Source organism: Vicugna pacos, chromosome 17, assembly GCF_048564905.1.
Source record: "Vicugna pacos chromosome 17, VicPac4, whole genome shotgun sequence".
In the NCBI taxonomy this organism is placed as follows: Eukaryota; Metazoa; Chordata; class Mammalia; order Artiodactyla; family Camelidae; genus Vicugna; species Vicugna pacos.
In genome coordinates, this window is record NC_133003.1 from 2,567,914 (window position 1) to 2,578,015 (window position 10,102).

Here is a 10,102-nt window from a genome sequence, read left to right on the forward strand (position 1 = left end):
CATACATGCTTTGTCATAGGGATGGTTCATTTAAGCTCTTTGAGAGTTAACATCTGTAAAATGGGCATAATAATATCTTCCTTCCCAAGGTTATCTGTGATACTCAAAATAAACATAAATTGAAAATATAAAGCTCTATAGAAACACAAGCTAATGCAAAGATGGTGGAACTCACTAGCTACCCAGGGATGCCATCTGTATTGATACAGTACAGCTTCCTCTGCTTCTTGCAAACAGACTGCAGAGTCCTACTAACAGCACTGTGACACAAGTAACTCCTTACTCACAATGTTTGGAAGAGTTATTTTTTTTTCCTATATTAATTTTTGTAAGATAAAGGCAAGATAAAAAAAGGGGGACATGAGAGATATTCTGTAGAATTACAGTTAATTAGAATTGGCAGGATAAATATTTCTGAAGAAGAAAACAAAGCTGAAAGGGAAGACAAGAGATGAAATAAGAAAAAGAAGCAGTTTGATACAATTAAGATAACATGTTATAATCCAACATCTGCCCTGGCTTTTGATTTTTGAGTGGATCAGCTGGTGGAGAACTTTTTGATGTCAAACAGGGAAAGATGCCAGCTGGCAACTCCAGAGGCTAAATTCAGAGACCCTCCTATTTCCACAAAACATTTTGAAAAAGAAACATACATTTAACTCACTAGAGAACAAGCAAGGAAAGATCTGATCTTGCAGTCTTACAGTATTTACTAGAAATTATGTTTCAAGGCCTATGAGGTGAATATTTTGAATATATAAGGAATTTTGACTTGATGCTTTGTTCACTGCACTGCAGATGTATTTGTTTGTTTGCTTTTTGCATCCAAAATGCTGTGATGTTAACTGAGCAGCAAGATGTGGGATCGACTCTAGAAAATGGATCTCTCTTGTTCAAAATGATGTCGGCAACATCTACAGGCATTTGTATCTGGGGAGTGGACCTCAGGGGCAAACGATGAAGAATTTGAATGTACTTAAGTACAATTTGTGAATACTGGGGAGCCTTGCACTCATCACTAACTAATTTTAACCTATTTACTTAAACCTCGATTCAATTTCAGTAACAATAAGATATCAGACTATTTGATGGCATATTACAGGTTTTGTAAGATATATGCCCAATGGAGTAAATCAGGACACAGGAGAATGCTGCACATTTCATAATTTTATACTAAGCAGTCAAGTTTTCCTTCTGGCAGGTCATTTGATTCTCTGCAGGTGGCTAAGCCTGCCTGTAAAGAGAGAGCCCTGAGTCACATGTTACACAAATGAAATGCAGTTATCTTTGTGGGTAGCGTTGTAAGATTTGGAACAAGTCTTTAGGTCTAATATAAAGATCCTTCAAATAAATCATCCAGCTAAGCTTCTGTGTCCCCAAACTCCTAATTTAAAAATGTTGATAAATGAAGTACCTCTGTAGTTAATAAATGAAGTATCTCTTTAGTTATCCTTCATCAGCAACATTCATTTTAATGGAAAGTGAGTTTACAGGGTTACATTATTGAACTACTGAGCCAAGTCAGTGTTGGCAAATGATGGGCTAAAGTATTGATGTTACACACTAATGAATTCTGATGAGAAATAAAACACAGACATCACATTTCAAGTGGTTCATAATTATTTTTGTACTTTAAAAGCAATTTTATTCTTTTTTCAAATTGGTTCTGTAAAACAAAAACAGTTTGTGATTAGACTAAAATTATTGAGTTTGTGGCAAAAAATGCTCTTGCAAGTTTTCATTTCTGTGAAGATAATATTATTCACACTAGGTTTCTGATTTCCTTGTATACTTCTAGGAAAAGATAATTAAATTAAATGTCTAAATTTTAAAACCAGTTGTGTTTAAATGAGATAATCTGCTTTGCAACCATGGTTAGCATTTCAACAGATGATTTTCTAATGTATTATATGTCTATCAACATGTTTACAGGAGCTGTGTTGAGATACCACAATTATTTCTGGTAATGACAAATACTGAGGGACTTCTATGAAGCAGATTTATTTTAGTGAAAAGTTATCTTCAAATGTGTGATGCAGAATGAAATGTGTACTGTAAAGTGATAGATGTTTGACATGACAAGTCAGAGCCTGGTGGTAAGAACTGAAGCAGGCTCGTATTTCATTTAGGCACACAGAGCTCTATACATTCCATAAGATAACAATAGTTTCCTTCAGTATTTCCTAATGACTTAACTGTCCCAGATTTAATTGCATGGGTCTGCGACCTAACCTCTTTCTAGTGAAGTGACTCAAACAAAGGCTCAATTTCAAGAGGTCTTGGACTGATTTTTAATTAAGAGTGATGAGAAGTAGGAATCATAGCTGATGAGGAGTTAGTTCAGAAATTCATCGCTTGCTGGTCATGAATCAGTGGACGAGTCCTCAGCTTCTTGACAGCTCAGTTACCAACCCCGTAAGCAGGGCAACAGGTCCTCCTCTCCTGTCAGAGAAGGCTGTTATAATTCCCAAATCAGAGATTCACAAAACTGAAGCCTGTTAGGAAATCCCAAGTAAATTTACTTCTTGTATTTGCTTAGACTGTAGTTCATTTCAGAAGGGTCATCAGAACTGGTTTGGAGAGTATTTTCTTTAGCAACTGAGGGAATATGATGCAGGGGGAGGATTCAGGAGAGTTTCCAAATCAAGGTTCGGTCAACATCTGGATTATCTCCCCCTTACAATAACATGCGCAGTTCCTCTCAAGAATGAAAATCTGAAGGTGAGCTTCCTTCATCACGCTGGACTGAGGCAGGAGATGCAGCGCAGTGTACTCTGGTTCTCATGTCATGTACATGTCATATGACATTCTAAACAGTGGGACTTGTTGCATCTTAACTCTGCAACATCCCATTCCCACATTAAAGTTTTCTGAGTCATTTTCTTCATCTTTAAAATTTTTCTTTTTATTTATGATGGACTTGGCACCATTTGTGGATAATATCCTACTTCAAATTTTATTTTTTTTTGTATTTAAAAATTTATTCTAATATTTTCCTCTTGTTATAACTGCTCTGTTCATTGTTCTATAATCTTGATACTTTCAGATGAAAAAATTATGTGTCTGAGTTAATCTCACATCAAAGGAGCATCATTATATAATGATGATGCTTTATTGTATGAAAAATACCTACTGGATATGCTCCATTAGTCACTAATTTTCAAACTTTAAGTTCTGTCTTTGAAAAACTCCTCTGCCCCACATTACTGATATGGCTTCTCCACTTGAAAAATGTACTGCCTGTATAAAGTGAATTAAAAAAGAAATGCTGGGTATTATTTTGCCTAAGTCCAGGATGAAGAAATCAAAACACATAAAAATGTATGTCTTTCTAATATAAACAATCCTGAATATGCTTATTTTATTTTAAAATAAAAAAGGAATGCATTTTGGTTTTTTCATGTTATTTAATATAATAAAGGGAGTAGATAATTTAACTCACAGAATTTAACATCGACAAGTATTTTATTAACCTCCTGAATCTACGTCACAGTGATATATGTGTGAATGAATGTATTTCTGTTTTGATATCAGTATTTGAATTGAGATTCTCCTTGCTTATCTTCAAATGGAAGGAAGATAGATAATGTAACTAGCATTGTCACCCACAGGCACTCATGGATGTTGTCAGCAAGAGTCTTCCAAATATTTTGAGATATGAAAGGATCAGAAGACCAATATCATATGGAATGAACAAAACCCAAAGAATTAAAGAATAAAAGGTTATGAACAGAGTAGTAAAACCCACTTTGAGGGAAACAGGAAATTGCATGGAATCTAGGGCAGAAAAAGGAGCTCTTAGACTTAAACCAATTGTTTGGCAGTCAAGCCAACACATGAAAAGGACAATGTTGACTTGGTTACCTTAAGGGACAAGAAAAACTTTATTTATTGATTGATTCCATGTCTTTATTAGGATGTTCCTAGATGCTGTCCTACATTCTATATCCTAAAGGCTAAGTTTAGGTGCTAATTAAGCAATGGAGATGCTCCCTAAGTTGGGCCCACTGGAGATCTGGCCCTGATGTTTGTTGGCCTCATTGAGTACTCATCTCTACCCCAGCCCTGTAACTCACCATACAGGCCCTCTAATTTTACCTGCAGGAAACTGTTCAGCTTTATGCTCCTTGAACTGTCAGTTCTACTATGTGAGGTAATTCCATGTGAACTTTAAAAATTCTGTTCAAAATATATTCTAATTTGTCTTATAACTCATTTCTTGATCCACCTGATTAAAATTGTGTGACAATTTCCAAATACTGAGGGAATTTTTCAAATATCTTTTAATGATTGATTTCTAGTAATTCCATTGTGATCAGACAACATTTTCCTCACTATTTTAATCCTTTTAAATTTATTAAGACTTGCTATATGACCCAGGATATGGTCTATATTTGAAAATGTTCTGCATGTATTTTAAAATAAAGTATATTCCATTTGTTGTTGGAGTGTTCTATCTATATCAATTATGTCAAGTTGGTTGATAGCATTGTTCAGTTCTTCCCTGTTCCTACTGATTTTCTGTTTGTATGTGCTATCTATTACCAAGAGGAGCACTGAAATCATAAACTATAATGAGATACCTTTTTATTTCCACTTTAAGTTTTCTGAGTATTTGCTTTATATATTTTGAAATTTTCTTAATTGATAAATATACGTTTATGATTGTTATATATGCTTGATTCTTTTAGTGAAATGACATTCTTGAGACCTGGTAACATTTCTAGTTGTAAAGTTTAATTTATCTGATATTAATGTAGCCTCTCCAACTGTATTATGCTTGGTGTGTCATGGTGTGTCTTTTTCCATCCTTATACTTTTAAATGATCATTGTCAATATTAAACAGTGTCATTTACAATTAAATTTGAATCTTGTATCTTTACTAATGTGATATATCTATTCATAACTGGAGTTTTTAGTCCATTTATATTTAATTTAAATTTTAATATGGTTAGATTTTGTTCTATAGATGATATTTTTGCTGAATAAATAATTATTTCATTTTTTTTCTTCAGCAGTTTAAATATTCTTCTATGTCTTCAGGTCTCCATAGGTTCTGACAAAATGTTAGAGGTAATTTTTTATTTCCTTCTATAACCCCCTGCCCACCCTTTGTTGGACAGGGGGTTGTGGGCAGGGGGTTATAGAAACTTTCAATATTTACTTTAGGAGTTATCTCCTTTAGAAAACTGACCTTACAAAATAAAAAAAGTGCCCTTCTGTTTACTGTCATTTATGTTTACATAACGTTCTGTCTGCCACCTTTATAAGACTGCAACCTTTTGGAAGATAGAGATTATATTTCAGCTTTGGATTCTGTTTCTAGCAAAAATGCCTTTCAAATAGTAGGGAACCCCCCAAATGTGTCTTGGAAATAACTGATATAACTGATATTCAACTTAACTATACACTGCTGTAGGTCAAACAACATGAGGTATATTGTATGCATTATATTGGCATTCAATGAGTACAGAGTGAAATCAATGTTTCAATGTGTTATGGAAATTTATGGAATTCTAAAAGTATACTTTCAACATATAAAGATAATGAAACAATTGATTCCAAAGGTATGAGTATAGAAGAAATGAACTCATAAATTCTCTTTCACCTGCAATTTTCTGGCTCCGAATAGACTTTTGGCAACAGGCATTTTATTTCTTAGCCATAGGCAGCTTTGGATGAGGGCGGAGTGATGATTTTACATTTAACACAAGATGTTGATTATTTATTTGGATGTTTTAACTTACAACATTTGTCTAATTCTTCTTTTAGTTTATGTGTTTTATGCATATTTTATGACTGAGGCAAGAATCATTAAAAGATTTGAAGTTAACCAAGCATTCCTTTTGTTCCACTGTGTGACTAGATGTGTTGTGTACCTCCATGTTGTGTCTTGAATTCCCAAGAGTTTGAAATGATGTTAGACATGGAGTTGCAAGGTCAGAAGGTGGGGAGATTAGAAAGCATAAATGTTCTTGTGATTAACTGATTTTGGCAAATTTTGGCAAGAATTTGTTGCATATTTGAAATCAAATTATAGCAGTAAAAGGTAAGAGAGAGGAGAAAGTGAGTTAAGGTTGTACATTGTTAACTGCGTTCTGAGCATGCTGCATGCATCATCTCATCTGGTTCTCACCGCAGCTCTTCAGTATATGCTGTATATAACTGTCTCTCACCCCCAATAACACTGCCACACAAGCAATCAAACAACTCCCCAAACCCCCTACTCCAAAACTCAAGTTCTGGCATTCAAGCTGGTAAGTCTATATTTCCAGTTCAACATGGAGAGATTAAACAAATAAAAAAGTTTACTCTCTCAACTATTTTGAGCTATTTATTTACACAGGTAATAAGGCAAAATGCACTGTTAAAATGTATTTCAGTACCTCCCCTGTCATCTCATATGCCCCTTCCCTATTTTATTTTTCTCCTTAGCACAGAACACTGGTATACCCTTAACTTGTTTACTGGCTTGTTTCCCCTATTGAAATACAAGTTCACAAGGGTTAGAAATTTTGTCTATTTTTCTATTACTGTATCTTTTTTCATGAAAATGTTTTGGTTTTTTTTTTTTTTGTAGTCAAATTTAACAATATTTTCCTTAACGGTTTTCTTCCCTCATTTAAGAAAGGTTTTCTTACCTAAATACTATTCAGTAGTCAGTATTTTAGAAAAGATCAATCTTTAATGCTTATTCTAAATTTATATAAACTTATGAAATAATCTATTTTATATTATCCCTCAGATATTTACCTTTATCCCTAGATAGCTGCCAAATAAATAGTCTCATTACATACAATTTGAAATCCTATTCTCATTATATTCTAAATTCTAAATATTTGGGGGGCATTCCTGTATGCTCTATTTCAGTGCCTAACCTCAGGTCTGCTGCCTGTTTTGTAAAGAAGTTTTACCAGAACACAGTTACATCTATTCACATACTATTTTCTACAGCTGCTTTCCTGCTACAAGGCAGGGTTGAGGAATTGCAACAAAGACTGAATGTCCAGCAGAACTTAAAACATTTACTACTTGATCCTTTAAAGAAGAAGTTTACTAAGTGCTCTATTCTGTTTTATAAATCTTTTGATCTATTCCTGAGCCAATATTATGCTGTTTTAATTTAATTAAGATGCTTTTTGATATGTTTTGCTATCCAGTGGCATACGTTCCTGACCCCAATCCTGCAACAGTTTTTCTTTTTTAAAAAAATGTCAGATTTATTCTTGTGGATTTTTATCTTCCAAAGGCATTTAGAATCACTTTCTCAAGCTTCATTGAAACATCTTGTCTGGATTTTGAGGATGACTGTATTGAATTTATGGAGTTTTCAAATGTAGAAATTTAAAAAATACCTGGTATCTTCACAATATATATAAACTTCTCATCCATGAAAATGATCTACATTTACTTTTATTTCAGTCTTTGTTTATATCTTTTCAGTGTTGCTTAGAAGCTTTCTCCAAAAGGGTTGAGCTGACTTTTTATTAGGTTTATTCTTAGGAATGCTATACTTCAGGTTACCATTTTAAAAACTGTCTTGTAATTCTAATGCTTTTCTGGTTGATTCTCCCAGATTCTCTAAGAGATAATGATAATGATGACAGTTTTGCCCTTTTCCTACACAGTATTTGTACCTCTTATTTTTCTTGATTTACTACTAAGGCTTCAGCATAGTAATACAGAGTAATGACAATAGACAGGAATATTTACTTTTGCCTTGATTCCATTAATTAATCAGTATATTTTATCTGGTTAATTTTTGTTCTAAACTCTTTTGTGATTTTTATTAGAGTAAGTATATGTTTTCGTGTTTGCAAATGTTTTTCAGCATGTATTGAGTAATTACATACATCTCTCCTTTAACCTGTCACTATATTAAATTATATTAATATATTTCCTGTAGTTGAATTTCTCTAGAGTTGAATCAAAATTTACAGGTTTTGAGAATAACAAGCCTAGAAATAAACCTGCACACCTTGAGGGCATTATGCTAAGTGAAGTAAATCAGCAGAGAAAGACAAATACTGTATGATCTCACTTTTATGTGGAATCAGAAAAACCAAACTCATAGAAAGAGAACAGATTGGTGGTTAGCAGAGGCAAGAGGTGGGATAAATGTGTGAAGGTGGTCAAAAGATACAAACTTTCAGTTATAAGGTACCCCAGTTCTGAGGGTGTAATGTACAGCATGGTGACTACAGTTAACAACGTGGTATGGTAGATTTGAAAGTTGCTAGGAAAGTAAAAAAAGAAAAGAGATCATCACAAGAAAAAAGATTATAACTATGTGAGTTGGTGTGTAATCATTTCACAGTATATATATATCAAACCTTAAACTAACTAACACAAAATTATGCATCAATTGTATCTCAATAAAACTGGGTGGGGAAGAAAGAAAATCAGTCGACCGTAATCCTGAGGCTTTATTTCTGGACTCTCAGTTCTGGTCCATGTAACTTTATGTCTTTCCTTATGCAGTACCACACTGTCTTAATTTTTTAATTTTATAGTAAATCTTAAAACCATATTTTATAAGCCCTACAGTTTTGTTCCTCTTTTTTAAGATTGCTTTGTCATCTTTGTCAAGATTATTTGTGGATCCTTTGCCCAAAAAAAAAAAAAAGAAAAGGCATCTGGGATTTTAATGGGGATTTTCAGTGAATCTGTACATCAGTTTGGGGAATATTCTCATCTTAACAATACTGAGTCCTTCAATCCATGAACACGGTGTTACCAAGTACAAACTCATTCTGCTCACCATGCAATAGGCCAATAAATTGGGAGACAAGTACTGGGGCAAGGAATAGAGACTTTATTAGGAAAGCCAGCAGACTAAAGTCCTGGAGAACCATCTCCCCCAGGTCAGAATTAAGGCTCCTTTTACACTAAAAAGGGCAGGGGGTGTGGTTGATTGTTGCAAACTTCTTGCTGTAGGAATTCTTTGTTCTTGCAGCTGTCCTCGTGGGTCAGGTCATGGTGTCCCTCTAAAACCTCTCACAAAACAAGCATTATTTTCTATTCTGCAACTTGTTATCTTTATGTAAGTGTAAAAGTGTTAATATCCTTAAAGGTCAGAGCCTTGACAATAGGCTCTCCTGTGTATTTCAGGCTAAAGGCAACATTGTTCTACAAAAGGTGCAGAGCTGGTGAGACAGCCTAGAAAACAGGGCACAGGGTTAAAGCCAAAGGAACAGATCTAATATGGAGTCAGATTTGTTCTTTTCTATTACAACAGGGGATAGCTTTCCACTTATTTAGATCTTTAATTTCTTTCAACAATGTTTTATCATTTTCGGAGTACATGCTTTGTACTTCTTATGTTAAGTTTATCCCTAAGTATTTTCTTTCTTTTGATGCTGCTGTGAATGGAGTTACCTTGTTAATTTTATTTTCTGGTTGTTTGGTTCCTTTTGACTGGAGGGTAAGCATTTGTTCTGAGCAGGGCCAGCGGCTGGGTTTGTGAAGTTCACAAGAACGTCAGTGCAGGTGTGCACAGGCCCTGAGGCCCCAGGAGCCCCCAGGTCTCATCGCTTTCTGATGGTGACCAGAGGCAGGTTCTGGGCAGCTTTGTTTATTTTTGGTTTTTGTTCTTACTTCTCTGTGATGTGAATGTCCAAGAATACAGAGGGAAAGAGACCCATCCTGGCCCCCCGGGGCAGAACACTCATCTTCCTCACCTGCGGCTTTCCAACTGCTTCTCCAGCCCCGCACCTCTAGAGGCAAATCCAAGACAACAAAGCACTTCCTTTGATATTTCCCACTTGGCTATACAAGATAAGGGACCTTTGTAAACATAGCCATGATACCATTACCCCCAAAAGCCCACGAGTACACACACATTCCTTAAGATTGAACAGCTGCTCATTGTTCACATGTGCCCAGTTGGCTCCTTTTCACCAGTGGTTTATTTTCCAGGTTTGTTTTCTTCAGGGTCCACATACTTCCCATGCACTGCAGTTGGCCCACGTGCCTCTCCTGCATCTCCTTCATCCCTGTGTTGTCACTCTTGTCATTTACCGTGTCCTCTGCCCCTGGTGTATCTTCCTGTGTGCTGCCAGGTCAGAGGCTAGGTGAAACCACACTCCCGTTCTCCTGGCC